Raw genomic sequence first — 17,990 nt, 5'->3', positions numbered from 1 at the left:
ACTATTATTATCATCATCATTAATATTAACAAGACTACTATTACCAATAATGAGAAGGTCATGACATAATGGAAGATCAAGGGATTGTGAAGCCAAACATATCTGTTTTTGAATATTGACTAATTTGCCTACAAGCCATATAATCTTAACGAAAATTAACCTTTTAGAACCTCAGGTCAAACTCTGTGTAAATGGGGTAAAGTGCCATTTGGGAAAATCATGTATTTGAAAGCAATAATGCAAAGCTGGTTCTCATTACATGGTTTCTTTTAATAAGGAGAAAGAAATGTTTCAGAGAACTCTCTTTTGGGGTACATTTAGGGTTTTCTTTTCATGTAGGTTAATACTGTAGAACATTTACCTTTTCCAGACTAGACTCACCTCTTTTGTCTTTTGCAGTGAAAGGAATTATTTATTGCATTTCTATTCTTTGTGTGGCTTTTTTGCAGAATGTATTTGTGTTTAGTGTTCAAAGGAATATTTTCTTCAGCAAAACTGTCCTAAAACTGCAAATAACCCTAATATATTAGACCTATATCATCCCATTCACCATCAAGAAGCATTGGTGACTTTTCCATTGAGTGTATCTCCAAGTATGTGCATGTTTCAAGTTAAAATACAAGGTTTCAACATTTATTTGTATATTCCGAGATTTCTGACCTAAAGATATGATCCAATACATCAATTTATATAAAAGGAGGGTAAAAGTACAGGTAAATTATAACTTTCTTAAGAAATGATAACTAGATATTTTCAAAGGCATCTCTAACATTCTAATTTTTGTAAAAATATGTAAATCTATATATACACATATAATATATTTTTCATATATACTCATATATGTGAGTACATATATATGTATGCATTCATATATAAAATTAATTGAGTTATAACTATTTATCATGATTTTGTTAAGTTATTTTGATGCATTGGATGGATACTTTATAATGACTGTTCTAAGATTTTTCACCTATTTTAGAAGACCATTTTGTTTATGTTCACATATTAACTTTAAGATAGTTACATAAAAGCACAGAATCATATAATATAAATACAATTTAAGCATACTTTAAAATACATATAATTCTAAGAATAATTTTAACATTATCAATTCATAGTCACAAATTATTTTTTGTTAATTGGCACATAATCCTCTTTGCACTTGGTTGAGAATTTACTCTCTTCCAGCCACTATGCTAAATTATTTTCATAGATAATCACATTTAATTTCATACTTGAAATGAACTCTTATTTGTCTATATTTAAATTCTCCCCTATGCCCTGCTTCATATTTCTAACCTCTAGTAAGATATTTCCATGTAGATGTTCCTCGGGTACATCAAAATCAGGTTATCTATGGCCAGGAACTTCTAGGACCAGAGTAGTGGAGAGAAGACAGGTTTAATTCAAGTTGAAAACTCTTAAGACATTTTCTTAACTTTAACATCTTACCAGGTAAAAATTTGACAAAAAAGGGGCACATCTTTACAAACTAACTTATATGCTACAATATGAAGATATTTTCTCAAATCTCCTTCCAATTCCATCCTCTAACATCATGTAAAATCCACATTCCAAGTCTTTAGCAAAGAGGCAGAGCCTTATTTTTTGATATTCATATTCTTCAAGTTGTTATATGTTCTAAAGTTCTTCAATATTCCAGATATATTATTTAGAAACTTTTTAAGCACAAGCAATGAAAACAAAATTTAATAATAACAGAGAATTTATTGGCTTGTGGGACTTGGAAGTCTACAGTACACCTGGCATCAGACACTGCTAGACTCATGAAATAGATGATGTCAAGACTATGTGTATCTCATGCTCAAACTGTCTATCCATATGGCTGATGAGAAGGTTGCTAACAGAATCAGACCCATTTTCTAACAGCTTATCAGTGCCAGTGAGAAAATGACATCCTATTCCAATAGAAGAATGCCTTTGGAAGAACTCGAAATCATCTACTTTTGCCACAAATATTTATTGACATAATGAATACCCTTCCCTATATCAGTCACTGTAGCTAAGAATGATATATTCTGATGATCAAACCTGTATAACAGGAACAACATTGTGAATGTGGGGTGATAGCATCACCTCTTTGTGAAGATGAGGAAGAAGTCATAAAGAGCAGTGTTTCTGACGTGAAAAGGAAAGAGACTATAATGGGTGTTGAGCATCCTAAATTAATTTGTACCAAAACACCCAGATTTCCTATGGTCTTATATTAATATATAAGCTGATTTCCTCTCAATATCAGGAATCCTAATTTTAAAATCCTTATTAACATCGATCTTTTGTATCAAACAGAAGAGGAACTAGTTCTCATCAAGAGAGTAATGAGAATGCAGGCTGTTGAAACTGATATTCTAAAGCATTTAATTATAGAAAAATCATGTAAATAGTTTTTTTTTTTTAGATTATCATCCAAGTGCATAACCTTTAGGAAGTTTTTCTTATCTTACAGGCCCTTGTCCATCTTTTTCATTTCTTTACATTTATCTGCTGAGAAACCTGAGCTGTCTTATATGATGAATTTTCCACAGTCTTCCTTTGACTGATTTTATATCCATGGAGCAGCAGTTCAGCATGATCTTTTCTGCCTCTATATCTTCATCAAATTGGCAGCTGGATACAGAGGACTGGCCAGAATCTGGTTCAATCTTTTGGCAAGAGTATAGAGGGTGATATGGTCTTTCATCAGAGACAGATAATGTCTGGTTGTTTCATTTCTCTATTTATATTCAATGCCTAGGTCCATTAATTCTTTGGGGTTGCCAAATGATGATATTCTCTTCTGCAATTCTTTTTCATTTATTGGTTAGTGTATTTTTATAAATGCAAATTTTCCCTCATCTATTCTTTAGTTATGCAATGTATAGCTCAAAGAAAAAGCAGAACTAATGATCATTTTCCTCTATGTACTAGTTGAAAATAAGAAATTGACTTCTTATTGTGATGTTCAATATTATGTGTTAACTTGCTAGGCTACACTCCTCTTTTATTCAATCAAATACTAACCTAGATATAGCTGTAAATTGTATTTTTTAAGGTGATTAAAATCTAAGGGAAACACCTCAAACTGATAAAGCCTATCAATGAAAAATTACAGGTAACATCAGGCTTAATAGTGAGGCACTGAGCACATTTTCCCAATGCTTATTCTCACCACCTCTTTTCAACATTTGACTATACGTGCAAGTAATTGAAAAAAGGTCAGAAAAAGAAATAACACCTGTAAAGTTTGGAAAGGAACAAAACAAAATTATTTCTATTTGCAGATGACATAATTGTATTCATGAAAAGTCCTAAAGAATAAGCAGAATAACTCTTAGAACTTATAATTGAATTTATCAGTGTTGCCAGGTACAAGTTAACATCTAAAAATTACTTGCAATATGTAAACTAGCAAAAGACTATTTTAAATGGAAATTTAAAAAAATTACTTAAAATAATTAAAATGAACAATTCACATAAATTAAGCAAAATTCTAACTTATAAATTAAACACTTCTTATAAATTAAACAAAATGTTCAAGATTTATTTTGATAAGAAAAATGAAAGAGAACCAGAATAAATGGAGAGAGATGTAATGTGTTGTGGATTTTAAGACACATTGTTAAGTTGCCTGTTTTAGTCAGAGGTTTTTAGAGAAACAACCAACAGGAGAGGTTGTTTATAACAGGAGATTTATAAAGGTGCCTCATGTCATCATGGAAATGGAAGACTCCAAAATCCATAGGGCTGGTTATGTGGATGGTGGCTCTGATAAAGTGTCATACTCCACAGAGAGGCTCACTGGCTGAAGAAATAATGAAAGAGTCTCTCTTCTTCTTGAAAAGCCTTTAACTGATTGGATTATATCATTGTGGGAAACATGCCTTAGTTGATCCTGATATTATCAGCCACAGATGTAATCAACTGACTGATGACTTAATATGCCCACCTTCCAGTTTATCAGCCACAAAATATTCTTGCAGCCATAGTCAGGCCAGTGCTTGCCTACCAGACAACTGGGCATAATCCTTTGCCCAAGTTGATTCTAGAACCTAAGCATTGCAGTGTCAATTCTCCAAAAATTGATCTATAATTTCATCACAATCCAAATTATAAGTCTAGCACAATATGTAAAAATTCACAAAGTGTTCTAGCTTGCAAGTTGCCAGGATGCAATATACCAGAAATGTAACAGCCTTTAAAAAGGGGAATTTATTGTTTGTAGTTTATAGTTCTAAGACTGTGAAAAATGTCCAAATGAAAGCAAGGCTATTGAAGTGTCCAATCTACAAACACTAAAAACAAATAAATGAAATGTCCAATCTAAAGCACCCAGGAAAAGATACCTTGGATTCAAGAAGGCTGATGACATTCAGGGTTTCTCCTTCAACAGGAAGGGCTCATGGTGAACATGGCAACATCTACTAACTTTCTCTGCTGTTTTCTTGCTTGATGAAGCTCCCTTAGAGGTATTTTCCTTCTTCATCTCCAAATGTCTCTGGCTGCATGGGATCTGTCATGGTTCTAATGGCTTGAGGCTCTCTCCAAAATGTTTTCTCTTTTAAAGGCTTCCAGTAAATTAATCAAGACCCATGTGGAATGGCTGGAGTCACATCTCCGTCTAATCAAAGGTTAATGCCCACAACTAGGTGTGTCACATCTTTGTGGAGATAATCTAATCAAAATTCCAATTTACAGTGCTGAATAGGGTTTAAAAGGAAGGCTGCTGTCCAAGATAAATGAGGTTTAAAACATGGCTTTTCTAGGGTGCACAGTCCTTTCAAACTGACACACAAATTTATTCTAAAATTTATATGGAAATGAAAAGATAGTTAAGGCAATGCAATCTTCAAAAATATGAGTAGAACCAAAGAATTAAACTACATTATTTCAATATTTATTATAAAGGTACAGCAATAAAGACCATGCAATTGACAAAAGTGAGCAAAAAAAAATAGAGGATCCAAAGATTGAACCCTGATTATATGGTCAGTTGATTTTTATCTGGCATACCAAGGAAATCCAATTAGGAATGGAATGTGCTCCAACAATTTTGCTGTATATCTATATGGAGAAAAAGTGAACCCCATCTTTCTACTTTATGACATATAAAAAAATAGATCAGGATCATTCAGAGACCTGGAAGCAAAAGCTAAATTTATAACAGCTTATAGGGGAAAACAAAGGAGAATATTTTTTTAAATTCAGGAATAGACAAATGTTTCTCAGACAAAACAAATAAAACTGAGACAACTAAAATGTCATAAGAAGAAAATTGATAAGATAAATGGCATAAATATTTAAATGTTCTATTCATCCATAGACACTGCTAAGATAATGAATAGGAAAACCACAGAGAAGTAAAAATATTTCCAAAATATGTATCTTGGTTTGCAGGATATATAATGAACTTTAACAGTCCAGTAATAAAAAGAGAACCTAACTGAAAGATAACAAAAGATTTAAAGATGGAATCCAAAGAGAAAATATGAACAAATGATCAATACTGGTTGTTGGGGATTGAATCATGTCTCCCACAAAAGGTATATTCAGTCCCCACCCCTGTTTCTGTCAATGTGAATCTGTTTGTAAATAGGACCTTTAAAGATGTTCTTAGTTAAGGTCTGCTTAAATTAAATGAGGGTGTGTCTGAATCCAATATGATTGAGGGCCTTAAAAGCAAAAGAAAATAAGATCCAGAAAGAGAAACCATTGGGAAAACCAGAAATTGGAAATTAATGGAACCCAGAAGCAAAAGTAGAAGTTGCAACCTTGTGCATTGACGTGTGTCGGAAAAGCCAAGGGACCACAAAAATTGACTGTGAGCCAAAAGATACCAACCCTTGAAGAAAGCAAATCTTCTGCCTCTGAAAACGTGAGCTAATAAATTCCTGTTGTTAAACTGTGTTGATTTGAAAGTATTATGTACCCCAGAAAAGCAATGTTTCAATTCTGATCCAATCTTATGGGTACAGTTGATTCAACACTTTTGGTTGGAAACTTTTGATCAGATTATCTTTGTGAATGCACACCAATTGTGATGTAATCTTTTGATTAAATGGAGATGTAATTCCACCCATTCTAAGTGGATTTGGATTAAATTATTAGAGTTTTCAAAAGGGGAAATATTTTGAAGAAATATTCAGAAGCAATAGAAGACTCACAGCCAACAGAAACTTCACAGCAGAGCTGACATAGATGCGGACATGGATTTTTGGAGATGCTTGGTGCCCGGCAGACATTGCCATGAGATGTTAAGTAAGCCAGGACCTGAAGAAAGCTGAGGGAAGCCAAGAGATGAAAGCCGGCCCCAGAGAAGCAAAGTGAGGAACAGAGGCTGAAAGCACTGGAGCCCTAAGCAAGGGACCAGTTGGTGCCAGCCACGTGATCATCCACTTGACAGAGCTGTTCTTGTCCCATCGGCTTTTCTTGAGTGAAGGTAACCTTGTTGGTGCCTTAATTTGGACTCCTCACTTTCTCCAGAACTGTAAACTTGTATCTTATTTAATTTCCTTTTATAAAAGCTATTCTATTTCTGGCGTACTGCATTTCAGCAGTTTGCAAGCTAACACACTAAACCGTGATCTGGTATTTGTTTTCACAGTTGGGAAACTAAAACACTCATGAAAAAGAACTCAACATCATTAATCATCAAGGGAATTCAAATTAATTCACAATGAAATACTAGAACACATTCACCGGAAGGGGCTAATAATATAAACTTTGGTGGAGATGTGGAGCAACCAGAACACTCACACATTTTTATGTGAGATTGTAAAATGTTATAGCCTCTTTGGAAAAAGACCTGGCACTTTCTTATAAAACTAAAAATCCTCCTATGGCCAGCATTTTCAATCCTGGTTAATTTTCCAAGAAAATGAACACATACATTTCCAACAAGATTAATAACATTGAACAGCATTCTAAATTCTTAAGCTGTTCTATTTGCTATTGTTAAAAAACTGTAACTTGAGTAGCAGTCTTATTCAGAACAGCCAAAAAAACATGAATATCCTCAAAACATGAATGAACAAAGCAACTGAAGTATATTCATACAAAATAATACCATTGAGCAATAAAAATGAATGAATTACTGAAACAAATGTCACAGATGTCTCTCCAAACTATAGTGCTGCATGAAAGGAATTTTACATATAAGTGTACATATTATATGAATCCATTTATAAGAAATTCTTAGAAAAGACAAATCTAAACTATGGTGGAACAACAAATAAAAAAAGTGGTTGGGCAGTGCGATGGTGGCTTAATGGCAGAGTTCTTGCTTGCCATTCAGAGACTTGGATTTGAATCCCAGTGTCTGCCCATGAAAAAAAAAAATAAAAACAGTGGTTGTCTCCACAGAGAAGGGGCAGGCATTGATGAGGAACTGATATCAGGGAATTGTGTGCAGTAATGAGTATCATGATAAGACTTTGAAGTGTATGCATCTATCAAAACTCAGCTAATGAGGTAGGCCATGGTGGTTCGGCAGGCAGAGTTCTTGCCTTCCATCCCAGAGACCTGGATTCATTTCCCAGTGCCCGTCAATGAAAAAAAAATTAAAAAACAGCTAATGTCTAATTTAGATTTGTACATTTCACTATACAGAAATTTTTTATACAAGAAAGTATCTGCAAAAACATTTAACTAAGTTAATGACATGCAGGATAAACTGTTTAGGGAGAGGTGTACTACTACTTTGAAATGCATGAAAATTATTTTATTATGCGAGCAAAGAGGAAGAGGCATATGAACAAATACATGACAAAACAAGAGAATCATTGTGGGGCAGATGTGGGTGCTTACAGTAAACTGCCTTCAACTTTTCTGTAGATTTGAAAGTTTTCATAATCAAATGTTGGAGCAAAGGAGACTGTTGATAAACTCCACCCTCAAAGTACTAGAAAGTGTCTGAAACAAAGGTGGAACCCATAGGTTATGAAACCTGTGAGGAAATGGACCATATCCATCTTTTTCGTGATATATCTGACACGTACTTTGTACTCAAAGAACACAAAGAATATTTGTCAAGTGAATACTTATTTACATTTTCCTCTAACATTAGGACTAATTGTCTATAAATTGTTGGTGATTTTTTTGTAACAAATACAAAAATAATATAATATTCTAGTCTATTTGTGTCTTTTGTATAGTGGATTATTGATAAATGCCTGAAATACCTAATTAAAATCAGGGGAAAAAATCATATCTTTTTCACAAGTTAGTTTTAGATATTTAAACTTAACCTCCTGGTCTTCACTTGAGAAGATTGGAACCCTTACCAAATAGTTTAATAGAGGGAATAAATATGGGAAAACTAGTTGCCAAAATAATAGGAGAGCTGAAGAGGAAAATAGGCTGAAAAGAAACTGGGACGAGGAACTAAAGGAAGCCCTTTCTACTCTTGGCTGATGGGATAAAGGGAGGAGGTGTTATTACCTCCAGAATCCCAGAATGCCTGCTTGTAATCTTGCAGGAGGATCCACCCTGTGGACACTATAGTCACAAGGATAGCTGCCCCTCAGGGGCTGGGACCACAAAGAGCCTGGCTTCCCGAGGGAGCTGAAGTCATGTACACGATGCACCCACTGCACCAATCTCCAGCACAAGCCAAGAGAACCACCAAATGCTGTTCTGTCCTCTGACATTCCCATTTCATGCCAGTTCTTCCTATTGGCAAGTTGCAAGACAGCTCTGGAAATGCAATTTGTAGGGCTTAGCTCTGCAATACAAAGGGCAGAGAAGGATTAGAAATGGATTTAGGAAGAAACAGGCAAATGGCAGCTTCATCTACTAAAATGCATTGGATTATTGCATACCTGTAATAATAGTTGCAGAAATTTATAATAACAATGCTTGATAAAGGCAATATAAAACATGTAAATTGCTTATCGCAATAACTGACATAATGTAAGGTTAGGGCAAAATGCTTATTTTCCTCTATTCTTATTGCTGTCTTGACCAGTAGGGGGGAAAATTCTTCCTATGATTTTCTTGTAGAACATTTGCTCATCTCCGAGGCAGCAGGTGTACTGTTCTGAGCGGTCTGAGCTTGACATTCACTGGGCTGTGTTTTATACTTATGTGGGTTGCTCTGCCTTAAACATCTCCTTGCTATTTTATTACTAAGCTCAAAAATATGTAAATAGAATCTTGATGTTCTTTCTCTTATACCTCACTTGGGTAGGGGCCTGTTTGTAGGTTAGAAAGTCTGTCCTGCAGCTCTCCTCTTTGCAGTTTCCTGGGCTTTCTTCACACCCAGTTCTCTCTGAGACACACCTAAGTAAGGAAGATTCAATCTTGAGAGTTCTTGTGAGAAGGAGATGCCACTTCAAACATTGATTTAAGCCTTTATGTCTTGTTCTTCATTTCAGTACATAAAAGAAAGCCTTGCATTTTGGCATTGTATGTTGCTTGCACAAATTAAGAAAATTACCACTTGATTTCCATTTGGCTCAAAATTCCTATGTGTATATTTCTCCAGCCAGAACCCTGGTGTAGGAGGAAAAGGAGCGCTTGGCTTTGAACCCCTAACAGTAAGTGCTAAATAAATGGTAGCTGTTGTTGTTGTTGGAACAGCATGCTATAACAGGTTTTGAGGAGGGAGAGTAAAATGAAGATTATGCATAATTTTTTACCCTTTTTCCAAGCTTCTATCTTACGTATTTATTGTAACTAAATATGCAAATGGGGTATCCCCAACACTATCATTAAAATAACTTAGAAGAATTGTGACATTGATTCATTTTATATGACTATAAATCTTCAGAATATTAGTTTGTATAGGAATGTTTATCCAATCTGTGATGCTTCTTCTCAAAGAGAAAAGTAGAAGTTATTTTGAGAAACAAAATTAAGAGCAAAGAATACCATAGAAACTGCACATAGCAACAAGAAATATGGTGACTGAACAATGCTGGAAAATATAAGAGATGAAAGCGAAAATCATGCCTGAAGCATCCTTACACAATACTATTTTCAGAATGAGGTTATAAATATGAGAAACCAAAATGAGGTGTTTAAAACATTAAATTTAATGCAAAGTAAAATAGAAATAGGTGTATTCTCCACCCTCAATAATGCTAAGCTTGCCTTTCTAAGGCCTCACAAGAATGATTTCTAGGATAATATTCATAGATTTAAGATATTCATTAAATCATATTTTACTACTAAGAAGCTGACTTATACTCTATTCGTCTATGAGAGAGAAGTTCCCAGAGATTGGCCTTGCCAAGGACTATTTTGCTTTCCCATTTCTTCTCTCTCTCTCTCTCTCTCTCTCTATATATATATATATATATATAATTGAGTAAATAATCTGAACTAGGGATTATTTTAACCAAGCAACTATTTCACTTTCTCTAAATATAGGAAAACATATTTAGCAGACACCTGCCCCATGATATTATTTAACTCCTTTGGATACAAGAATTTTAATGTCCTAATTTATATGTTCCTGCTGCTGTATGCTGGTCTTTAGTTAGGACTTCATCAGCATTCTTCTGAGTTAGTTTCAGATTATTCTTTTAAATCCTTTAAGTCTCTACATTTCATATGAGGAATTAACCAATAATGTATTTGTGTCACATCAAAAACGCATTCAAACTATAGAAAAATAATGTGAAATTAATTCTGTACCATAGCGGATCTACTCAGCACACAGCAAAACTCAAATGAAAATTTAATATATACCTTAAATATTTTCCTATATATTGATCTTTGAAAGCCTAAATTTAGGGTTTCTTTATCTAAACTCAATAGGTGAAAGACTGCCAAAGTGGTTAATAAAAATAGTTTTTCTTCGTAGACACAGAACTAGACTGCATTTTCCAGCCTCCCTTGTATTTAGAGATGGCCATGGGACAAAAGAGAGGCAGTGGAATGTGGCTGGAATGTTGTGTTCCATTTCCATAATCCCATTCCACATATAACACACTGGGATCTTTTTTTTGCTGGCTGGAGTCAAGACCATCCAATGGAAAATCTTCATATAGAATATGGTGGCGAAGGCATGGCAATTTATGTAGTTTGGATTATATGATGTGTGAATAAAATTGTTCAAAAATGAACAAAGAAAAGCAAGTGCTAGAGAAAATATGGAGAAAGAGATGTACACATTCACTGTTGGTAGGGAAGCTGAGAGGTGCAGCTTCTCCAGAGGACAGTGTGGTGGTTCCACAAGAGGCAAGGTGTGGGGTTGCCATATGATCCTGCAACCAACCCCATTGCTAGGTATATACCTGGAGGAACTGAGAGTGGGGACATAAATAGACAATTGCACACTGGCATTTATGGCAGCATTGTTTGAGATTAGCAATGGATGGAGGTGGCCTTTGGGTATATTGACTGAGGAATGGAAGGGGGAACTGTGGTGAATACATATAATGGACTACTGAGCAGCTGCAAGAAGAAATGAAGTTGTGAGGCATGCAACCAGGTGAATGAACTTTAAGGACAGTATGTTGAATGAAATGACAAAAACAGAAAGGTAAGTATTATCGTGTCTCATTTATATGGACTAACTATAATATACAAACTCAGAGAACTGAAATCAAGAGCATGGGTTATCAGGTTGAAGATTATTGTAAAGGGTCCTAGATTGTAAGCTGTTATAGCAATCATATCTATTTAGGAGTTATAGCAGTTATTTCTAAATTATGAAATACTGAGCTATTTGTGTATAACCTGATCATTCTCTGAAACTTCAGGCATTTATATGACACCTGAAACTCAAGAGTTAGAGCAATAAAGCTATGAAAATCAGCATTTCTCTATACAGCAACTGTTAAAAAAGTTGAAAAAGTGATCAGATTTCAACTAGAAATACGAATGAAGCTGATCTGGATAGAAGTAAGGCAAATCAGAACACAGGGTAGAGGATGATATGATCCATATTTTAAAACTTCAACCTTTGTGTGAAACCAAAGGGAGAGATGTTTATTTGATGCAAAATTTAAATTTTGGGTACTGCATTACCTAATTTAACATATATGGACAGTTTATTTGAACATCATAAGTACATGGAAGCTAGAATAGGGTGTGAGATCTTGTTGGTTTAGACAGTTTAGTGTGATGCCCGGGTATATCCCAAAGTAATTTGGGCAGAGAATAAAAATGCTTTTGGAGAGACCTCTTGGGGGACTAGGGAGAAACCCTAACATAATTGCTTATCTTAAGGGAAGGAGACCAAGTAGATGACATTCCAATCAATGTCATTGATGGGAGATCATTTTCCATTCTTCAGGTTTCTGCAAGTCTTGTATCAAATGCTGTTCTTGAATAACTTTTATCATAATTTTTTTCTCCATTAGAAAGGTTGTGGGTTTACAGAACAATCATGCTTAAAATACAGGATTCCCATATGCCACCCTGTTATTAATGCCTTGCATTGGTTTGAAACGTTTGTTACTACTGACCATAACATATTTTTATAATTGTGCTGTCAGCTATAATTAAACCAACTATAGTCCATGGTTTAATTTAGAGTTCACTTTTTGTAAAGTGTAGTTCCATGAACTTTTTAACTTTTTTATTCTGTTATCATATATACAATCTAACATTTTTCCTATTTCAATCACATTCAGATAGATATATATTTCATAATATATATATATATTATGATCACAATGTTGTATTACCCTCATCACTATCCATTACAAAAACATTTCCATTATTCCAAATAATAACCTTGTACATTTTAAGCCTTAACTATCCATTCCTATTCCTACCCTGTCCCCTGGAACCCTTTATTATAGATTCTGACTTTATGAGTTTGCTTTTTCTAATTGTTTTAAATCAGTGTTCTCATACAGTATTTGTCCCTCTGTGTCTGGCTTATTTCACTCAATGTGATGTCTTCAAGGTTATTCCATGTTGTATAAGAACTTCATTTCTTTTTTTACAGCTGAATATTTCATTGTATTTGTAAACCCCATTTTATTTATCCACTCACCAATTGTTGAAAACATGGGTTATTTCCATCTTTTGACAACTGTGAATAATGTTGCTATGAATATTGGTGTGCAAGTATTTGATTGAGTCCTTACTTTCAATGTTTTGGGGTATATACTTAGTAATGATTACCAGGACACACAGCAGCACTGTACTCAGCTTTCTGAGGAAATACCAAACTGTCTTCCACAATGGCTGCATCATTCTACATTGCCACCAGCAATGAATGAGTGATCCTATTTCTTTGAATCCCCTCCAACATGTGCAACTTTATGGTGTGTGTGTGTTTTTTTGTTGTTGTTGTTTGTTTTTTAATAGCAACCATTCTAATGGGAATGAAATCACATCTCCCTGTAGTTTTGATTTGCATTTCCCTGATGGCTTATGATGTTGAGCATTATTGCATGTGCTTTCTGGCCATTTGTATACTTTCTTTGGAGAATATTCAAGTTTCTTATCCTTCTTTAAATTAGGCTGTTTGGTTTTTTGTTAAGTTGAAGTTATTTCTTTATATATTCTGGATATTAAACCTTTATTGAATATATGGTTTCAAAAGATCTTCTTGAATTTTATGAGTTTTCATTTTACTTTCATGATAAAGTTCTTTAAGACATAAAAGTTTTAAATTTTAAGAAGGTCCCATTTATCTATTTTTTCTTTTGTTGCTTGTGCTTGGGGTGAAAAATGTCTGAGAAACCATTGCTTAACACAAAGTTTGGAAGATGTTTCCCTACATTGTCTTCTAAGAGTTTGATATTTCTGACACTTATATTTACGTTTTCATCAATTTAAATTGATTTTAGCATGTGGTGTATGGTAGCGATCTACCATAAACTGAGAAAAGTCATGTGCTTTAATCCACATTCATATTGCTGGGTAGGATCTTTTTTATTGTTTCCATGGAGAAATGACCCACCCAATTGTGGGTGGTAACTTTTGATTAGATGAGTTCCATGGGGATGGGTCTACACCTATTACAAGTGGGTTGCTTACTGGAGCTCTTTAAGAAGGAACCATTTTGGAGTTCACACAGTGAGACATCTTTGGAGATTCAGAGGGAGAAAACCCTTAGGGAAGCCTTATGAAATGAGAAGCCAAGTGAGAAAGCTAGAAACATCCCATGTGCCTTACCAGCTGAGAGAGAAACCCTGAAATTCATCTACCTTTTCTTTGCAGTTAAGGTATGTTTTCTGGATGCCTTTGTTTGGACATTTCTTTGTCCTTCAAACTGTAAACCTGCAACTTAATAAATTCCCTTATAAAAGCTGTCCCTGTTTAGCAAGCCGAAACAGGGTCTTCTTTCTTTTTTTTTTTTTTTTTTTTTTGCAAATATAGGTCTAGTTTCCTCAGCACCATTTGTTGAAGCAAGTATTCTTTCTAAATTGAATTGTCTTTCACCCCGTGTCCAAACTCAACTGACCATAAATGTGGGGCTTGGTTTTGAGCTCTCAACTCTATTTCTTTGGCCTGTATGTCTGTGTGCCAATACAATGTTATTTTGATAAATGTGGCTTTGTAATTAGTTTTGAGATGAGGAAGTGTGAGTTCAACTTTGTTCTTTTTCAAAGTGGCTTTAGCTATTTTGGGCACAATAACCTTCTATATAAATATGATGTTTGGCTTTTCCATTTCTGCAATAAAGCTGTTGAATTCCTCGTTGGGATTGCATTGAACCAATGCGTTGCTTTGGGTATGGTTTGTAACTTAACACTATTTAGCCTTCCAATCCACAAACCTGGAAAGCCCTTCTATTTACTTAAATAACAGTGTTTTGTAGTTTCCTGTGCACAAGTTCTTTATATTCTTGGTTAGCTTTATTTCTAGATATTTGATTCTTTTAGTTGCTATACTGAATGGAATATTTTTCTTAATTTCTTCTTCTGATTATTCATTGTTTATGAATTTGAGGGGTTGAGCTTGAAGACTGCCACTTTTTTTTAATCCATTTATTTTCCCAAGGAGATTTGTTGTGGATTTTTCCGGATTTGCTGTATATAGGATCATGTCATCTGCAAATAGGGAAAGTTTTACTTCTTCCTTTCCAATTTAGAGGTCTTTCATTTCTTTTCTTGTCTAATTGCTCTGTCCGTAACTTCTTTTACAATTGAATAACTAATGGACAGTAGACATCCTTGTCTTTTTCCTGATCTTACAGGGAAAAGTTTCATTCTGTCATCATTAAGTAGGATGTCACTTGTAGGCTTTTCATATGTGTCCTTTATCATTTTGAGGAAATTTCCTTCTATTTCAAGTATTCTAAGTATTTTTATCAAGAAGAAGTGCTGAATTTGTCACGTCTTTTCTCCGACAATTGAAATAATCACTTGGCTTTTCTTCTTTATGTTATTAATGTGATATATTACATTACTTGATTTTCTTAAGTTGAACCAACTTTGCACACCAGGGATAAATCCCACTTGGTCATAAGGTTTAATTATGGTATCTAATTGTTTTAATATGCAATTGGATTCAGTTTGCTAATATTTTGTTGATGATTTTTGCTTCCATATTCATAAGAGATATTGGTCAGTAATTTTCTTCTAATATCTTTATCTGGTTTTGGTATGAGGGTGATGTTGGCTTCATACAATGAATTAAGGAGTGTTTCCCTCTCTTAAATTTTTCAGAAGAGTTAGTTTGAGCAGAATTGGAATGAAGTCACCTTGAAATGTTTGGTAGAATTCCTCTCTGAGGACATGTGGTCCTGGGCCTTTCTTTATTGAGAAGTTTTGAGTACTGATTCAATCTTTTAATTAGTAATTGACAGTTCAAATATTCTACTTCCTCTTAAGTCAATATTCGTAGTTCATATATTTCAAGAATATGTCCATTTCATCTAGGTTATCTAAATTGTTGGTATATGGTTGTTCATAGTACCATCAAATACCATTTTTTTTCATCAAGGTCAATAGTAATGCACTCCTTTTCATTTAGATTTTTATTTTCACCCTCTTTCTTTTTTTCTTTGAAAGAGTAACTAAAGGTTTGATGATTTTATTGATCTTCAAAAAACAAACTTTTGGTTTTGTTGATTTTTTCTAATTTTGATTTTTTAAAAAATCCATTTATCTCCATTCTAATCTTTGATATTTCCTTCCTTCTGCTTTCTTTGGTTTCAGTTTGATCTTCTTTTTCTAGTTCTTCCAATTTTGAGGTTAGGTCTCTGATCTGAATTCTTTCTTCTATGTTAACATATGCACTTGGAGCTATACATTTCCGTTTCAGGACTGCCTTTGCTGTATCCCATAAGTTTTGGTATGCTATATTTTCGTTTTCATTCTCCTCAAAGATACTTTCTAATGTTGTTTCTGATTTTCTCTTTAACCCATTGTGATTTTCATTATGTTTTTTTAGTTTCCAAATATTCATTAATGTTTTAATTCTCCCTTTCTTAGTGAGATTGTTTTTAAAACCTACCGTATTATCTATTTTGAAGAATGATCCATGTCCACTGAAGAAGAACGTGAACTGTCAGGGAGAACAGAGGATTCCGCATATGTCTGTTAGGTCTAGTTTTGTAGTATCTATCATTTAAGTCCTCTATTTCCTTTATTGATTTTCTGAGTAGATAGTTTATACTTTATTGACAGTGTTTATTTATTTCCCCTACTATTAATGTAGAGCAATCGATTTCTTCAAATCTGTCAGTATTTGCTTCATATATTTTGAGGCTCTGCTATTAAGCGTACATTTATAATACTTACTTCTTGTCGAATTGTCCTCTTTATCAGTATATAATGACCTTGCTTGAGCCTTGCAATAATTTTTTACTTAAGTCTCTTTTATCCGATATTGGTATAGCAACTCCACCTCTTTAGGTTACTACTTGCTGGGTATATTTTTCTCATCCTCTCACTTCAACGACTTGTATTTTTTTGAATTTAAGGTAATTCTCTTGCAGACAGCATATAGTTCGGTCATGCTTCTTTACCCGTTCTGACAATCTGTGCCTTTTGAACGGAGATTTAATGTCCCTTTCTATGATGTAGAAATATTTTCTGTAATTTTACTGTTAAGGGTATGCTTTATACCCTTTTGACCCTCAATTTTTCTGTTAATGCCTACTTTTATATTTATTGGGATTTTTGTCTGTTATACCATATTGAGTGCCTTCTCATTTCTATCTGAATATATTTTTCATATATTTTCCTTGTGGTTACCATGGGGTTAAAATTTTGCATCATAAATATATAGCAATCATGTGTGGCTTGACACCAACTTAATTTCACTAGCATACATATATATTTTTCCTATAACCCTCTTCCTACACACAGCTTTTTTTGTACTTGTTATCACTTCTATTGTTGTCTATTGTATGTCCCAAACCATAGATTTATAATTACTTAGTATGCATTTGTATTTTAGCACATGTAGCAAGTAAGAAGTGGAATTTTTACACACCAAACAATACACTACAATATTACTGGCATTTATAGTTACCCAAATCATTACCTTGACCATAGTTCTTTATTTCTTCATGCTACTTTGAACCACTGTCTAATGTCCTTTCATTTGGTCTGAAGAACTCCCTTTGGCATTGCTTGTAGGGCAAGTATAGTGGTGATGAAGTTCCTCAGCTTTTGTTTGTTTGGGAATCTCTTTACAGGTCCTCATTTTCTAAAGAAAATTTATTCAGTTATAAAATTCTTAGTTGGCAATTATTTTCTCTCACTACATTAAGTATTTCAACCCACTGTCTTCTTGCCTCTGTGGTTTTTGATGAGAAACTGCCACTCAATCTACTGGTTCTCCCTTGTATATAACATACTGCTTTTCTCTTGCAGCTTTCTGAAATTTCCTCTTGTCCTTTGATTTGATGGTGCAATCAGTATATGAGGGGTGTATTTTTCCTCATTTTTATCCTGTTTGGTGTTCTCTAGCATCCTTGGGTATGCATGTGCACATCCTTTGCTAAGTTTGGCAAGTACCTTGTCCTTAATTCTTTGAATATTTCTTCTTCCCTTTTGTGTATTTCTTCTCCTTCTGTTATTCCTACAGTGTATATGTTGGTATAGCCAGAGGTGACTTAGCAGCTTTCAACT

The 17,990-nt window shown here is 34.1% G+C and overlaps 1 long non-coding RNA gene across 1 annotated transcript in view; it reads right to left on the bottom strand.

The window, feature by feature from the left end:
• Positions 1–17,990, bottom strand: part of LOC143668487 (uncharacterized) — a 34,716-nt gene that overhangs the window by 11,981 nt on the left and 4,745 nt on the right. The window contains exons 2-3 of the long non-coding RNA XR_013168471.1: positions 8,437–8,719; positions 1,300–1,370 (exon numbers count right to left, since the gene is read on the bottom strand). This is a non-coding gene — a long non-coding RNA (uncharacterized LOC143668487). The remainder of the gene's footprint in view (positions 1–1,299; positions 1,371–8,436; positions 8,720–17,990) is intronic.

Source organism: Tamandua tetradactyla, chromosome 24, assembly GCF_023851605.1.
Source record: "Tamandua tetradactyla isolate mTamTet1 chromosome 24, mTamTet1.pri, whole genome shotgun sequence".
NCBI lineage: Eukaryota > Metazoa > Chordata > Mammalia > Pilosa > Myrmecophagidae > Tamandua > Tamandua tetradactyla.
The sequence above is the reverse complement of the archived record's forward strand: the minus strand, read 5'-3'. Positions and strand labels throughout refer to the sequence as shown.